Source organism: Elephas maximus, chromosome X (assembly GCF_024166365.1).
Source record: "Elephas maximus indicus isolate mEleMax1 chromosome X, mEleMax1 primary haplotype, whole genome shotgun sequence".
Taxonomy (NCBI): Eukaryota; Metazoa; Chordata; class Mammalia; order Proboscidea; family Elephantidae; genus Elephas; species Elephas maximus.
The window spans coordinates 145,515,697-145,530,040 of record NC_064846.1 but is presented as its reverse complement, the minus strand read 5'-3'; the positions used below and the strand labels follow the sequence as shown (position 1 = coordinate 145,530,040).

The 14,344-nt window shown below is 40.5% G+C and overlaps 1 protein-coding gene across 12 annotated transcripts in view; it reads right to left on the bottom strand.

Annotated features, from left to right (window-relative positions):
- The window catches only part of DMD (dystrophin), a 2,447,064-nt gene that overhangs the window by 156,408 nt on the left and 2,276,312 nt on the right, over window positions 1-14,344 (bottom strand). The gene's annotated exons all lie outside the window — the stretch shown is intronic.

The window sequence follows — 14,344 nt, the reverse complement described above, 5'->3', positions numbered from 1 at the left end:
AAGGGGGAAAAAAAAGAAAAGGAAGAAGAACAAGAAAAAGAAGAGGAGGGGATTTAAGGTAGACCCAGGAAGCCACGCACCCAACTACTCCAACCAACAACCCAGCCCGTTGCCGTCGAGTCAATACCGGCTCATAGCGACCCTATAGGGCAGAATAGAGTTCCCCCATAGGGTCTCCAAGGAGCGCCTGGTGGATTCGCACTGCTGACCTTTTGGTTAGCAGCCGTAGCTGTTAACCACTATGCCACCAGGGTTTCTACCCTCCAGCAGAACTACTTGTTGCCTAAATAAATGACCTAGGTGCAAATGACCTCACTGCAGGTAATTAGGTGTGTGGGACTGAAGTTTTCTGTTTAGCGAAAGAAAGAAAAAAATTGCATACGTAATTCTCTCTCTTCTCCACTCCCCCTCAACTGAAGATTAAAGTGGTGGGGCGGCAAGGACATGAAATTCAGGTTAGGCTGACCCCGAGCTAAATGGGATTCTTCGTAGTTGTGATACAGCACTGTTCTCAAAGTGTTGTCCTAGGACCAGGTGCATCTGCCCCACCCAGGCCACATCTCAGACCTGCTGAATCAGAAACTCCGAACACTTTAAAGTTTGAGAACCACTGGTATAAACCACACACACAACCCAACCTGCTGCTGTCGACTCATAGGGACCCTGCAGCGACCCTACAGGACAGAGTAGAACTGTACCATAGGGTTTCCAAGGAGCGGCTGGTGGGTTTGAACTGTCAATCTCTCGGTTGGTAGCAGCCTGAGCTCCTAACCAGTGTGCCTTCAGGGCTCTTCCACTGGTCTGGATTCTCTAAATAAAACATCACCACCAATGGTGTTGCAGAGTTTGGACTTTTAGTAGTTTTTTTTAATAAAATCTAAAAGGAAAGGGCTTCCCATGCAACATTTTATTGGAAAAGTTACAGGGCCTGGACAGTTCAAACATTTCTAATCTTTGAGTTTGCAATATGATAATACATGTTAGCTACAACAAAGCTATTTCAAGCTTGGAAACATTCTGAAAAGAAGAAAGTCTTCATTAGCACAAGAATTTTCCACAACCTTCACATAATAGCTTAGATTAGAGTCCGAAGAGTATTTTATGATAAACTCCCTTCGTGATTTCATTGTCTCTTTTTGTCCATTTATTTTGTTGGCTTGCTTTCCTTTTCATCTTCTTTCAGCCGTTTGCTTTTCACTCTCTCTTTCTCGTGATTGATTCATTCCACTTCATTTTGCAGTTTCAAATATGTCCCCCCCCTTTTCTTTTAAATATTTTTTTGCTTAACATTCTTGCCTGTAGAATGTTTGGGCTCAAAGGACTGTGGACACCAATCTCCTTTTATTGTATGCTAAAAAAAAATTTTTTTTTAGCCCCATGGCAAAGGGGGCAAAAAATAAAAGATATGAACAGAAGGGAAAAGGGGTGCCAGATTTCTTCATTACCCTTGACAAGCCAAATAAAAATGTAAAAGCTACACTAAAGGTATGTGCCTGTGGGTATAATTGGTATTGTTATTGTAGAGCAAATATGACACCTCTTTTGGCATTTTGACTCATAATTTGAGACTTATTAGTGCCTTCCTTTAGCAATTTTGAGCCAGTGAGTTCTGAAGGCAGCTGTTATTAAAGTCTGAGTGTGACACACAGGATCAGCTTTGGCTTTAAGGTTTTCCCTTGGCCTAAGGGTAGATTCAAGGTCTGCCTCTACCTTTGGAGACCGGAATTCCTGTCCTGTGATGAGGCAGTAGTGGCCTTTGCAATTAATCAGTGATAGTTATCATGGTGTCAATATGGCAAATCACTTAAAATGTTATCTTTATTTCAATGAAAAGACATAATCCCAAGAGCATGGAAATTTGTATTAGAAATCAATTAACTAAGAATTTGCAGAAAAAAATTTTTTTTTTATGTGGTAAGAGGAAACCCTGGTGGCGTAGTGGTTAAGTGCTATGGCTGCTAACCAAAAGGTTGGCAGTTCAAATCCACCAGACGCTCCTTGGAAACTCTATGGGGCAGTTCAACTCTGTCCTGTAGGGTTGCTATGAGTCGGAATCGACTCGAGGGCAACAGGTTTGGTTTGGTTTTTGGATGTGGTAAGAGGAAACCCTGGTGGCTAGTGGTTAAGAGCTACACCTGCTAACCAAAAAGGTCAGTAGTTTGAATCCACCAGGCACTCCTTGGAAATCCTATGGGGCAGTTCTACTCTGTCCTGTAGGGTTGCTATGAATCAGAATCTACGCTATGGCAACAGGTTTATGTGGTAAGAGGAGTCCCTGGAGGGTGCACATGATTAGCACACTTGGCTACTAACCAAAAATTAGAAATTCGAGTCCACCCAGAGGCGCCTTAGAAGAAAGGCCTGGTGATCTACTTCCAAAAAAATCAGCCGTTGAAAATCCTATGGAACACAGTTCTACTCTGATACACATGCGGTTGCCATGAGACAGAACTGACCTGATGGCAACTGGTTTGGTCATGTGGTAAGATGTATTGTCATTCTCTTTCTTTCCTGGTTCTTGTTCTGTTTTACACTTGTAAATTAACCTTCTCAAGATTTGGGAGTTCTGATGTTTCTCAAAAATATAAATGCTGAAGTTTCTTTTTGCAGTGTCTAACCAGAAAACTACTAAGGATAATTCCTTGGAGGAAAAAAAAAAATGAAAAATAAGAAATCATTATTCAGATTTTTTTTGAAATTTGACAGATGGCAATTCTCAAAAATACATCTTTAAGTTCTTTTTTAGGCTGGAGTTATAGTCACTTGAAGACTTGTTCCCAAATCTCAATATTATTTTAGAAATTAAATACTGAAAGTATTATTAAGAAATGACGTGGGCATCACACAGACTATTTTGTTGCCAATTTCAGTCAGATTATGAATTTTGCTCATTAGGATAAGGCATTTAGAGAAGAGCATAACTGATATGTCTTCATTTCACGTATAAAATACGTAGTGATGCCATGTATGATAATATATTAAATTATACCCCATTGCATCAAGTCCATGCTGACTTATAGTGACCCTATTGGACTGAGTAGATCTGTCCCATGAGGTTTCCAAGGCTGTAATCTTTATGGAAACATTGCCACATCTTTCTCCCTCAGAGCACCTGGTGGGTTCAAGCCCCTGACCTTCTGGTGCTTAACCGCTGCACCACTAGGGCTCCTAATTATTTATTAAAAACCCATTGCTGTCAAGTCAATTCCAACTCATAGCGACCCTATAGGACAGAGTAGAACTGTCCCATAGAATTTTCAAGCAGCGGCTGGTGGATTTGAACTGCCGACCTTTTGGTTAGCAGCCGAATGCTTAACTGCTGTGCCACCAATTATTTATAGTCACTTATTATTATTGTTACTGTTTTTTAAATAATTTTTATTGTGCTTTAAGTGAAAGTTTACAAATCAAGTCAGTCTCTCACACAAAAACCCATATACACCTTGCTACACACTCCCAGTTATTCTCCCCGCTAATGAGACAGGCCGTTCTCTCCCACCACTCTCTCTTTTTGTGTCCACTTCGCCAGCTTCTAACCCCCTCCACCCTCTCATCTCCCCTCCAGGCAGGAGATGCCAACATAGTCTCAAGTGTCCAAGAAGGAGTGATCCAAGAAGCTCACTCCTCACCAGCATCCCTCTCCAACCCATTGTCCAGTCCAATCCCTGTCTGAAGAGTTGGCTTTGGGAATGGTTCCTGTCTTGTGCTAACAGAAGGTCTGGGGGCCATGACCTCCGGGGTCCTTCTAGTCTCAGTCATACCATTAAGTCTGGTCTTTTTATGAGAATTTGGGGTCTGCATCCCACTGCTCTCCTGCTCCCTCAGGGGTTCTCTGTTGTGTTCCCTGTCAGGGCAGTTATCGGTTATAGCCGGGCACCATCTAGTTCTTCTGGTCTCAGGATGATGTAAGTCTCTGGTTCATGTGGCCCTTTCTGTCTCTTGGGCTTGTGATTACCTTGTGTCCTTGGTGTTCTTCATTCTCCTTTGATCCAGGTGAGTTGAGACCAATTGATGCATCTTAGATGGCTGCTTGCTAGTGTTTAAGATCCCAGACACCACTCTTCAAAGTGGGATGCAGAATGTTTTCTTAAGAGGTTTTATTATATTGTTATTGTTTTGATGTGAATCACAGACATGAAAAGAGCATGTGGCTCTGCCACTAGAAAAACTTAAGTTGAAATCCTGATTCCGGTAACCTACTGAGTTACTTGTTCCTAGCCCCACAGCTAGAATGCCTCGGTGCAAGGATTAGACTAGAAAGTCTGGCTCCAAGGTCCATGTTCTTAGCCACTCTGCTATGCTGTCTTGGGGAGACATGACTTCTGTTGTGGAGAAGGCCTGTGTTTTATCTGCTGTTGTTGGTTGCTGTTGAGTCAATTTTTGACTCATAGCAATCCCATGTGACAGATTAGAACTGCCTCATAGGGTTTTCTATACTGTAATTTTTACAGGAGGAGATCACCAGGTCTTTCTCCCACAGAGCCAATGGGTGGGTTCGAACCGCCAACCTTTTGTTTAACAGCCAAGTGCTTAAACACTGCACCACCAGGGCACCTTTTGTTTTCTTTAGTGTGTTCATAAGCCATCTCACTGATGGCTAAGATCAGAGAAAAGTAAATTTGCTAGAAATAGGGGTAAAGAAGAAATGAGATGGGATGAGGTCTAGGACGGTGACCCAATAAATTTTCCCAGACCAAAATCTGCAGTCTTTGAACCACTTAAACTTCGTAGCTACCTTAGAAAAATTAGGACCTGTCTGGCCTAAACCACTGTGCTGGAGATTTCCCCATTTGCCCCTCCAACTCGATTCTCTGCACTTCTTTACCCTGCTCTGTGCCCCAGGAGGCTGGACCTCTGTAGACTGCATCAACTATGCTATCTTGCCCTTTGCCTTCCTTTTGCTTTCAGTCAATGGAAGGTACCAACAGGAGATTAAAGGTCAAGAGGAGAGTGATGTTTGGGTATTTATTCCCCAGGCTGCCTCCTGATGGCCTAAGGTCTGGCAGTGGCTGCATTCCTTTACTTACAGCCACAAGTCTGGTTAGGCAATCCTTTCCTACAGAGAGAGCATTCTCTAGGGTCCCCAAACCATTCCCTCCCTTTGCTTGGTTTGGGCCAACAATTGTCAATGGTTTCCTGCTGTTCTTGCCTCAGAGTGGTCATCATTCCCTATTCTTTCACTTACCCTGTCCAGATATTTGTAAATAGCCTTTTCATTATGCTCTCTTCAACTACCCCTTTTGAATGTACTGTGTCCCTCAGGACACTGATCAAACTGGGAACTCATGCAGCCAAAGCCATTCTCTGGGGTAATAGACTGAGTGAGGATTACTAATGGAGAAGAAAGTTAGTTGGAGTTAAATGAAACTACCCTCATTCATTGAACAGATATTTATAAGAGCCTCCTCTGTAGGCCCTCTATAAGGCTTTAAGGAGTTTACAGCCTGGTTGGAAAGAAAGGCAAACCAACAATTATGAGTGGTGTGATTAAGCATGGTGATAGCAGCAGGTATGAAGGTAAAGAGACTGAAAGCCACTTATGCTTTCCATTCTTCGGGAAACAATGCCAGGATAGGGGTTAAAGACATGGGCAAATCGAGAAAGGCCTAGTGTGGCAATCCAGAATTTGACCTGTATCCTGAAAAGTAAAAAAAAAAAAAAAGAAAAAGAAAAACAAACAAAAAAAACCTGTTGCCTTTTAGTTGATTCTGATTCATGGCAACCCCATGTGTGCCAAAGTAGAACTTTGATCCACAGGGTTTTCAATAGCTATTTTTTCAGAAGTAGATCACCAGGCCTTTCTTCCAAGGTGCCTCTGGGTAGACTTGAACCTTCAACCTTTAGGCTAACAGCCAAGCATGTTAACTATTTATACTACCCAGGGACTCCTACCTGAAAAATAGGGAGGAGCTTTTTAAAGAGGAAGGAATTTAAGCTTGAGTGTGACTCTGTCACTAGGAGCCTGGTAGCACAGTGATTAAGTGCTCAGCTGATAACCAAATGGTTCGAGGTTTGAACCCACCAGCCACTCCGCAGGAGAAAGATGTGGCAGTCTGCTTCCGTAAAGATTAAACAAAGAAACCAAAGACCAAACCCATTGTCGTAGAGTTGGTTCTGACTCAACAGGACAGAGTAGAACTGCCCCACAGTATTTCCAAGGCTGTAATCTTTATGGAAGCAGACTGCCACATGTTTCTCCCTTGGAACAGCTGGTAGGTTCGAACCACCGACCTTTTGGTTAGTAGCCAAGAGCTTAACCACCAGGGCTCCTTCTGTAAAGATTACAGCCTTGGAAACATTATGAGGCAGTTCTACTCTATCCTATGTGCTAGCTATGAGTCAGAATCAACTCAGCTGCAATGTTTTTTGGTTGGTGGCTCTGTCAGATACAGCTCTTAGAAAAATCACTTCCAAGAGTCTTGGAACTAGGAGACCAGGTCCAAAGGAACTACTGTATAATGAGAATCTGAATTATGGTAGTGTCACAGGGGTTGGAAACATTATAAAATAAGGTAGAAATTACAGGACTCTTGACTGATCGAATCTATGAATGGAAGAGAGGGAAGATCAGCTTGGCTGCCCATTGGAATCACCTCAGGTACATTAAAACATTTGAATGCTTGGGTTCCACTATCCTGAAATTCTGATTTAATCGGTCTTGGCCATTGGGATTTTTAAGCCTGTCCAGATGATTCTAATGAGGAACCAACGTTGAAGACCACTGTCCTAAGGTGACTCCCAGGATTGAACGAGTAGCATTCATCACGCTAGGAATTTCAGGAGGTGGGGCAGATTTAGGTGGAAAAGCGTTTGGGGAAAGATGATGAGTTCAGTCTTGAACACGATGAGTTTGAGGTAACAGTGTGCTGTAAAAGTGAAAGTGTCCAGGAGGCAGTTGGACATCTGAATCCAGAGCTCAGAGGGAAGGTATATGGGTTGGAGCTATTGATTTGACGTGTCATTGTTATAGGGGTTGCAGGTTTGGATGAGACCACCTGGTGGAGTTTATCAAGGGCAGAGGCCAAGCCACTCCTACCTTCCACAAACACATCTTTTTCCTTTCCAAACTGCTTGTAGTTTCAATATGAGCCTGATTTCATGAGTGTAAAATGAGGAGCAGAAAGGGATAAGGAATAGTTTGCACTGGGCACTTGCCTAGGGATTGCCCAGAGGGACTTCACCACCCCCTAGGGTCCAGCTTTTCTCTAGCACCAGGAGTCACTATCTGAATTGTTTTTCTTCCCCAGTCAAGCTTAAGTATAAAAAAATTTTTTTTTATAATCTGCATCATTTCATAAATATCCATTTAGAATATAACTATTGCTTCAATTAAACAGAATAAACAGTTTACAGAAAATTTCAATATTGGGTATCCAGTAAACATGAAAAGATTCTATGTTTCCCTTTGCATAGTACAAGTATTAGCTGTGAACAGCGAATGAGACAACTAACAAACGCATACAATGATGGTGAATCATTGCTACTTATGGCAGACACCATGGCAGACTAATTAAAATATGTGTAACAATCTCTCTAGATCAACCTGAAATCAACATCTTCTGGATATAAGAATATCCAGTCAGATCACATTAACCAGTAAATGAAGAGACCTCTACATTCAGACACAGAGCACTTCACACCCACACAAAAGCCTATTTTTCCAGGTCCTTCTGCGGCAGGGAGGCAGGGTAAGCCAGGCTGAGAAAAGTTCTCTGAGCCAGCTGCCATCTAAACCAGAGATTTCACCAAACGGGTTTCAGATAAAATCGAACTCTGTTTCACTCCCATGAAGTTTTCTTTTAATAAGATTTCTCAAAGCTTCACAGAGCCACCTGTTTCAAACCAAACATCTAAAAAGATGTGAAGTTTAGTGTCTTCACTAAAATAAAGCCACACTTCATTAAACTCACAGACCGGTGGTTGCTTCATTGGAAAAAATTCAGGCTATATAGCGCTACCCCATGTATGTAAACCACACCATCTCCAGCTAAAAATGGATAACCGGTTAACCAAAAAAGAAAAAAACCCACTGTCCTGTGGATTTCAGCTCACAGCGACCCTGTAGGATAACTGGTTAAGGTGGTTCGAATGTATCTGACTACAGCATTCCTGGTCCACCTTAACAGCAACTTGAAGCTGTAACTATTTATCTGCCTTTCCCAAACGATTGTGCCAAATAACAGGAATTTCAAAACTAGGCAGAAATTCTGACACTCTGCATAATCTCCCTTCCTCTTCAGCTACAAATAAGGCTTTGTATTCGATTAGACTCACAGCAGGTGAAAACCCCAATTAGTGAATTCATTCTGGGGCCTCTTTCTACCTTCCTCCCACACATCACACTTTAAAAAAAAAAAAAAAAGAGGGAAGTCTCCTCTTTTCTCAAATCACAAGTAAGTTTAACCCTTTGATCTACCCAATCAACCACTTACCACATGAAGAATTTCACTGGGAAATGGAAGGATGTTGAAAGATTCATCCTTCTTGACTTCATAATGGGGCTTACAGAAAATTCCATTCTACCAGATTTTATTGTTTTCTTCACCATGAATGCTCTCAGATTTTCTGATCAATCTAGAAATTACAGTTTTTCTTTCTATCTGAAAACATGCAATGCCAACGTTGTCTAAAGAGTGATTAATGGACAGTCAGCTACAAGGGAGAATTTTTTTTGTTGTTATATTCTTCCTTTGGTGTTTTTCAGGGGAGAAAAACTTATTAAATTTTAGCTTAAACAGCATGCTTTGGCCTTAGGAAGTGTACAAAGTCTATATTTCATACTTTGTAAATATTTATTTGTCAAAGGGAATTCATCATTGAACAAGGATAGAGGTTTGGTTTGAACAGCCAGAAAAAAAAAGCAAGACAGCTTTAGTTCTTAGAGTGATTTACTTACACTTTGTCAATTGCTTCTCAGGTAATAATTCACAACCCAGTTTTATTTATGAGCATAAGATTAAAAAGAGCTGCTCTGTCTTTTTTAATTGTTTTAGTCCTGTCACTTTTCTTGAAACAAGTTGTAGGACTTATTATACACAGGAAAATACTGAACATATATCAAATAGTAACGCAGCTTTCAGAAGTAGTCATCTGTTACTGTCAGAGGTTCATTTCATTTTGAGTCTTTTTAATTAAAATGCAAAGTTCTCCGTACATGCCTGCCTAAATTACCCCTTTCTGAAATACTCTAATTTCCTTAAAAAAATGTTGAATGCTAATGTAACCATTTTTAATACTTAGGACTTGGTTCTTGAGATTCAGAAGAAAGTAAACAAAGGAATTACCAGTCAATTAAGGGAACAAGGAAGTCATCCTAAGTTGAAAGAGATAAGGAAAATTTAATATTCAAATGCTACAAAATGGGGACAGCGTTTTTTTCCCCATGAGATGAATATCTACAAGAATTAAGCTCTAGCAAAAGCAGCTTTCTTAATCTTCAGCCAGCATAGCTGTATATTACAGCAGAGGCAATAAGGCAGAAGAGCAGAGTGTGCAGACCAGTTCTGCCCCTTAGAGGTGAGCCACTTAACCCTTCAGAGGTGAGTCACTTAACCCCTCCCGGGCTCTGTTGACTCATCGGTAAAATTCGGACAATCATAGCGCACAGGGCCATCGCGTGGGTCAAATAACATAATTACTACAAAAGTGATTTGAAGGCTGGAGAACGCTATGTTAATAACAAAGTAGCCTGGCATTCAGGTTATGATTCTTTAAAAGAAAACCAAACCCAGCTTGAAATAAATTCAGCATAATCACTTTGACTTTTCATTTTTAGACTGTTGTGTGTGGGGAAAATGAAAGGTCTAAGAGTTTCAATCTTTCCTCTTTAGAAATTTGCAAAAACAAACTCCCCCCCCCCCCACTTTTTTTTTTCACTTTTAGGTAGGAAACAAGTCAGTAAAATAAGGTTTTTTTTTTTTTGGCAAGATAAATCACTAACCGCAGGCGTGAGATGGACATTAAATTCACACGATTTGCTATCATTCTTTGGGGCTGAAGTTCAAACATGAGTATTATTCACACATATTAATCAACGTATTACTCACTTTCCTATCATTAGAGAGGAAACCCTGGTGGCGTAGTGGTTAAGTGCTACGGCTGCTAACCAAAGGGTCGGCAGTTCAAATCTGCCAGCCGCTCCTTGAAAACTCTATGGGGCAGCTCTACTCTGTCCTATAGGGTTGCTATGGGGTCGCTATGAGTTGGAATCGACTCGATGGCACTGGGTTAGGTTTTTGGTTTGGATCATTAGAGAGCAGAACCCTGGAGTCATGAAAGAATAAGTAAACATGGATTTTATGGGGGACAGCGGGAGAGAAAGATCCCCTACACCGTGGTGGAGAAAGCCTCTTGGTGGCAGGCCTTGAACAGCCAGGATGTGGTAAGAATTCTACACAAAGACAGGAACCTATCAAAGAGGAAGTAGAGGTAAAAACCAATTTAACCAATTAATAATTTACCAAGGCCTGAATCTTGTACTCCAGCTCTGGTTTATTTTTGCCAGGGCATTTTTTGAAGATGAATGGAAAAAGCAGATGCAAGGAATTTGGATTTATCCATACATTTCCAAGAATGTCTTTTTCATTTGCTGCACCTAGACTAAGTGTATGGAATATTCCCCTACATTCATTTCTTTAAATGGCTGCAATCATGGTGGTATTTCTGGAACACTTGCATATATCTTTGCTTATCTATCAAATTCTTCCTATTTTTCTTTACAGATAGTAAAAACTAGAAGGTTTTTGAGAACTGACAGGGAAATATACAAAATTTCAATATTGTCATCAGATTTTTTTACTGGGGGAGGGGGAGTAGCCAAAGGAAATATGGCCTTGTCTTTCAGGCATTTTACAATTGAAGTGGTGGAGATATAACATGACTAAACACAAGATCAGACAGATTATAATAAATACAGAAATTAAAAAAAAAAAAGAAGGAAAAAATGATTAACATGACCCCTTGGGACTGGGGAACATGCAGGCATTTCAGTTAAGAACATGCTCAGCTTAAATCACCAGGTTTCATGCATTATTTTTCTTTGTGTATGAAGAGCTAAAGCAAGTTTCTGAAACAGACCCTGTGAGCCAATCTCTCATATTAATAATTTACTAAGGCACTGATTTTCTATGTTAACATACTGCTGAGTTATAAAATAAGATTATATTTCTTAGGGACTCAAGTACTGGGCCATATTGGATTGTATTATCTCAGAAGGCTAATAGGCAGAAAATAGTACCATCTCCATTACAATATCAGATCACATTCTTGAGTTAATATCAATAAGACCCTAGTGTGGGAATTTAGGTCCTCACAGCTTGACCTACTCTCATCCCATAAAAGCTGACAAAGAATTAGAAGCCTCTTTTCATATGATGCATAAGGAAGAAAAACTGGCAACCACCTATGCTTTTGAAGATTTTTCTTTTTAAAGAGAATTAAATTTGGGGTGGGAAGAAACAAGAATACAAAAAAAGAGTTGGAGCAGGAATGGGAATGACTATTAAAATAGCCCAGTTAAAAGACAACAAGGGACCAACTAAGAAAGTAGCAGTGGGAAACAGCAGAAAGGTTGAATTCAAGACAGGTTATACAGTAGAAAAGAAAAGTGGTTGCTCAGTGGTTAAGCACTCAGCTGCTAAACAGAAGGGCGGGGGTTCAAGCCCACCAGCTGCTCTGTGGGAGAAAGATGTGGCAGTTAGCTTCCGTAAAGACTACAGCTTTGGGGCAGTTCTACTCTTGATTTGATGGCAGTGGGTTTGGTTTTGGTTTATAGGATAGAATTGATGCTACATTTCAATCAGTTGGATATGACGTCTGGAGGAAAAGAAAGATCTAGGCTATTTTGATAATGGCACCATTAGCTGAGAATTCATATTTGGGTTTTTAGCGTGTATGTATTTATACCCCACATTGTTCCATCAAGGCCTTAAGGCAATTGCTAAGAATGTATAAACTTAAAATATTAACAGCTAACAATTCAGGATTAAGGAAATATAAGTAGAAGAAAAATTAAGAAGCGAGGAAAAATTAGAACACAGGTTTGAAGATATAGTTATTAAATTTTAGCAAATGCCACCAAAATGAGAAGACAAACCACATCAAATTCGGGAAGAATGTGGAACAACTAGAACCCTGATAGGGGTGTAAATTGGTACAACCATTTTGTAAAACTATTTGGCAGAATGTACACAACGTGAACATATGCATACCCTATGACCTAGAAATTCCACTCCTTGGTATATTCCCAAAAGGAATGCATATATATACATATATATTCACCAAATGACACGTTTTAGAATGTTTATAACCTCGTTTTTTGTACCAAATGCTTATCAACAATAGAATATATAATTGTAGCATATTCACCCAATGGAATATTATAAAGCAATGAGAATGAACAACTCCAACTCCACACAACAGTATGGATGAATCCACATTAAAAAAAAAAAAAAGCAAAACACAAGAGAGTACGTGTTATATGTTTCCATTTACATAAAGTTCAAAAACAGGCCAGAATAATTCAAAGTCAAGACAGCGGAAGGTGAGTAGTGATTGGAAGGCCAAAAGGGAATTTTTGAGGGCCGGTAAAGATTTTTTCTTGATTGGGACACTAGTTACATGCTGGTATTCAATTTGTGAGAGCTTGTTGAACTGTACATTTAAGACTACCCATTGCCATCAAGTCGATTTCAATTCATAGCAACTCTATAGGACTCAGTAGAACTGCACCATAGGGTTTCCAAGGAGAGGCTGGTGGATTCGAACTGCCTACCTTTTGGTTAGCAGTTAATCACCATGCCACCATTTAAGGTTAAGCCTTTTCAAATACATAGAGACAAAAGTTTATCAGTGGTTACCCTGGGCTAGGAGGAAAGGAGGAATGGGAGGTTATTGCTTAAGGGGTACTGAGTTTCTTCTTGGGGTGATGAAAAACATTTGGAAACAGATAATGGCGATGGTTGCACAGCATTGTGAACATAAATAATGTCACTGAATTGTACACTTAAAATGATTAAAATGGCAAATTTTTGTTATATATATTTTACCACAATAAAATTTAATAAAAGGATTAAGCTTTTTGATGTATGTATAATATATTGCCATAAAAGTTTTTTTTTAAGGGGGCATAATTTGGCTATGGGCTTTCTGGCTGCCAAAGCAAAAACAAATAAAAGGAAACATGATCTACTTTATTATTTGGATTACTGATAAGGGGAAAGAGCATAATTCCTTAAATGAAGTAAAGCAAAATCTTAAATTCTGCTCTGAGATCTTAGTAAGAGTTATTGCAAGGATTTCCAGATGGGAGACACTGCATAATGTAAAATCTCTTCAGTGATTGCTTTTACAGTGCTCTTCAACACAAGCTAAGGGCGTGATGCCAAAGTACAACTGAGTAAAAGAAATCCTATGGGGGCCAAGGCAAAGTAGTTGAAGAATGCAGCTTTCTGATGGCCTGGCCTCAGGTAGGGATAAAACCTGGTACAATGTTTTCTCAAACTGCAGGTCATGAACCATTAGTAAATCATAAACGGTAGATACTGAATTATGACCAACATTTTTTTTTTAGTTGTGATTTATGAAACTTTACAGAGCAAATTAGTCTCCCATTCATGAAGTCAGCACAACTGGACTAATCCGGAAGCTAAGAAGCTTCCTGAATACAATCAAACACTTTGAGGGACAGAAGAGCAGGGGCAGGGGTCTGGGGACCATGGTTTCAGGGGACATCTAGGTCAATTGGCATAACAAAGTGTATTAAGAAAATGTTCTGCATCCCACTTTGGTGAGCGGCGCCTGGGGTCTTAAGAGCTAGCAAGCACCAATCTAAGATGCATCCGTTGGTCTCAACCCACCTGAAGCAAAGGAGAATGAAGAACACCAAAGATGGAAGGAAAATATGAGCCCAAGAGAAAGAAAGGGCCACATAAACCAGAGACTCCATCAGCCTGAGACCAGAAGAACTAGACGGTGCCCGGCTACCACCGATGACTGCCCTGACAGGGAACACAACAGAGAATCCCTGATGGAGCAGGAGAGCAGTGGGATGCAGACCCCAAATTCTCATAAAAAGACCAGACTTAATGGTCTGACTGAGACTAGAAGGACCCCAGAGGTCATGGTCCCCAGACCTTCTGTTAGCCCAAGACAGGAACCATTCCTGAAGCTAACTCTTGAGAGAGGGATTGGACTAGACTATAAGATAGAAAATGATACTGGTGAGGAGTGTGCTTCTTAGCTCAAGTAGTCACATGAGACTTTGTGGGAAGCTCCTGTCTGGAGGTGAGATGAGAAGGCAGAGGGGGACAGGAGCTGGTTGAATGGATGTAGGAAATACAAGGTA